Here is a 3,730-nt window from a genome sequence, read left to right as displayed (position 1 = left end):
ATTTGTATGTTGTTTTCATTGAATATCCATTGAAGGCTACTTGAATTGATTTGCAATTATGTGAATTGTATGTGAAACTCTTTACTTGTATGGTTATTCTAAAGTTGTCCCTAGTCGGAGTTCATGTGAGGACACACATGAATATTAGACTAGCACATGTATTAGTTGATGACTATATTTCACAAGTCATGGACATGGAGATGTTGAACTAATAATGTGGACACATGTGGAGACATGTGATAGGACTGACCCAACACGAGAAGTAGTTCTCTCTTTAAACAACACTAGCAAAATGCCCGTGCGTTGCTACGGTAAAGACTACAATGATAATCTAAGTATCTAACAGATATCAATTAAGTTTGACCAGCAAAGAAATCACACAGGATGACAAATGCATATACAGACCTGTCCAAACTGTCCCATGGATTCAGGTGGATGTACAAATGGCACTCCAGGGCGTGAAGGCATGGGATATTGCTGCGAAGCATGCATGAAAACAGATGATCTCACAGGAGCACCTGCGTGACCAGGACTGTAAGGTGCCATGACACCATCCGGAGGTCCATAGCCAATTGCATTAGGTGCTTGTCCTGCTGACCAAGACCCCAAGACCCCAGCATGTGCTGAGTTATTGGACGAGGCTGCTGTTCAACAGCAACAGGAGATCTGTGTGCTGAGCCAAGTTGGGGGAATTCAGTGTTGTAGTTAACAGCAGGGGCATACAGGGGCTGAATGGTGTATGGGCCTCCATTAAATCCAAATCCAGGGTCAAATCTTTGCATGTACCTGTAAAGTCATTAATAGTGTGATTAAATTTCTGGGATCAAGTATGCCTATCACAGTGAACAAGGAGAAAACATTGAAATGTGTTACTCAAGCCAGGCTAGCTAAATCATTTTCATCGGACAGGAGTACATACATCAGAAGGTTACTTTGAGTTTCCAAATATGGCCTACTTCATTTTTTTTACATTTCCTCACATGATCCTTGGCATGTTTCACTGGCATACCATCATTAGTAAATAGCAATCACACAAATACTTTAGCAGTTCGCTTGAATGTTTAGGTAATAGTTAACTGAAGTAGGAGTCAACTTACTAAACTACAGTGTTCCAAAGGGGACACCTAGGCATCCGGGCAGACCCAGCTCGCCTTGGGAAACAGGTCCGCCTTATCACCTAGGCGATAAGGCATACAAAGCTCGCCTTGTCGCCTTTAGAACACCGCTAAACTAAAAGGCAGGGCCATACAGTTCATAAGAAACTATGCAGCAGAAGCATGTAAAAGTAACTGCAGAAGCTCTCTATCTTGTACATAGCACACCAGGTGGAATTTCCCAAGGTAAGATAGCAGCAAAGAGGTATGTTATGAGAAACTGACCTGTCATAACTTCTGTCATAATCAGGATCTTTGCGCTCTGACTCACGGTCTCTGAAAATTGCAACCCTGTTGTTTTGCCTGTTTCTATTGACTGCAGGCTCCTTCTCGATCTTGCTTCTGTTTGACCTGCTGGCCGAAGTGGTAGTCAAACTCCTTTCAAGAGTAATTTCAGCCCCTTGGCCTATTCTATTGCTTGAGTTCAACTCCAAGGAGGTGGACCTATGCAGAGTATTGGGCAAAGTTGCTTCCTCAGCTGGTCTCCCATCAGCAGCATTACTGCTACTGCTGTTGTTAAATATCCGTGCACGTGCCCTGTTGTATTCCTCTTTCCTTTCTTCAACACTTTTCTGGAGGTTGTCTCTTGAAGAGTGAGCACTTGAGCTGTTAATGCTATGGAAATTCTTTTGAGGCCTCTGCTTGATGGCTACTTTGGCCACAGTGCTGCTCTCTTCTTGTGGCAGATTAACTGGGATATCTGCAAGGCGCACAGCAGGTAGTCGGCACTCGGATGACATCTTACGGAGGATAATACGAGAACCAGTTCCATCAGGCAAACTGTTGTCTGGTATGGCGATGGACTGGAGGAAGTAATGTTGTGCCAGGCGGTGTGCAGCAAGACGCAGATAAGAAGTTGGGAGAGCTGGGAATTCAAACTGTGTCTGTCTAGGGTCACGGATGAACTTCAAAATATCTTGCTCCATTCTTAGCACTGCAAAAAGGCAGAAGATTGGTGTAAGATACAACAACCATATGCATGAACCTAATCGTAGCTCAGAAGTAACACACATAAATGCAACGCACCAAGTGTGGGCAGCATATGGCAACCACAACAGCAGGGGAAAAAATCAATTAATAAAGCATGTAAATTGTATAACATCAATTCGTGACAACTGAGATAGTGTTAGCTGAGACATCCGAGCACTGGATGTACGGATTGCTTGCACCAAACAGTCAATAGCTTGTGTAAATGCTGCAGGCCCCACTGGTGGCTCACAATTCAGAATTTTACTACTTGAGGGCTGTATTTTAATGTCTTATACTTTAAATTAAAAGCAGTGTGTTATGATGCTGGTCATCCTTAATGTGTCAAGCATGTTTGTGCACAGCTTAAAAGCAGATGTGATGCGTTGAGTACATTGGTCGAATTTTCCAGATACGAAGCCAACAGGCTACTGCACGAAGCCATCAAGGGGTGAAGCAGAAACAAAGATAGCCCACGTGCACATATGATTTGAAGGACCACAATTGCAAGTAAAAGGAATGCGCGACATGTACACTACTAAGAATCAAGCACCCCGACCGGATAAAAAGCACAAAGCAAGCATAGAGTAAATCGGCGCGACTCCTAACTGAATCCTTCTGTTGTCCAATCGTGAATTCAGTAACTTTGCATCACAAACAAATTATACCAGAGTCAGCAAAAGGACGGCTGGAATTTTACCAGAGAGCCTCTCCCGCGGCTTCTCGAGGGCCTCCCGGAGGAACTGATCGACCTGCGCGGCCGAATCGTCGCGCGGAGGGGGAACAGGGCCCTGCTGCGGCTGCGTCGGGGCGGCAGGTCCTGCTGCTGCTGCTCCTCGGCCAGGTCAGGCGAGGAGGACACGCGGCGCGCGGAGAGGATGAGCCGGCTCATGGGCCCGTCGATGTCGGCCGTCTCCCACGAGTCCGGCGCTGCGGCGGCGGTGTCCTCGGCGGCGGGCTCCATGGCTGGCTGGCCTTTTCTGCGTGCGCGGGCGATCCGGGAGCTAGAGGAGGCTGGAGCTCGGGGCGAGGGCCGCCATGGGGTCGGGGCCGGGGGATCTGGAGGGAGGGAGCGCTGCTAGGGTTGGGTTGGTCAGGTGGTGTTGGAGGGGGAGGGGAACCCGAACGGGGGTGGGGATAGAGAGGGACGGGGAGGAATCTGAGGCGAAGGCGAGGAGGATAGGGAGAGGGAGAGAGAGGAGCAGTGTGTGCGAAGCTGTCGGAGACGGCGACGAGGAAGGTGGCGGCGGCCCAGAGGAAGGCCCCTGCGGCGACGACGCGGGCGCGGTCGTAGCGCGCGGCGGCGTAGGCGGCGAGCGGGTAGCAGGCGGCCTGCACGGCGGAGCGGCACAGCGTGAGGGCCCCGAGCCCCGCGGCGCCTCGTCGGCGCGCTCCATGGCGGAGACGGGAGCGGTTTCGGAGAAAGAGAAGAACTTTTCCCTTTAACCCCCTCTCTTTCCTCCTTTTTCAATCCGACACCCACACTATTCATAATAATGGACTGCGGGTTGATTACACAAAACATCAGGGGTTTTTCTGCAAAATTACCACGACGTATGAAAATCCGGGCAGAGGCGTTACTTGCTTTAATAATAGGTAAAGATATACGC

The 3,730-nt window shown here is 49.0% G+C and overlaps 1 pseudogene; it reads right to left on the bottom strand.

Annotated features, from left to right (window-relative positions):
* Window positions 1-332: 332 nt before the first annotated feature.
* On the bottom strand, window positions 333-3,284 carry LOC117859822 (uncharacterized; annotated as a pseudogene).
* Between the last annotated feature and the right edge of the window lie 446 nt (window positions 3,285-3,730).

The sequence above is a fragment of the Setaria viridis genome, chromosome 6 (assembly GCF_005286985.2).
Source record: "Setaria viridis chromosome 6, Setaria_viridis_v4.0, whole genome shotgun sequence".
Lineage (NCBI taxonomy): Eukaryota > Viridiplantae > Streptophyta > Magnoliopsida > Poales > Poaceae > Setaria > Setaria viridis.
Note: the sequence above shows the minus strand (reverse complement) of the source record. Positions and strands in the feature narration are given on the sequence as shown.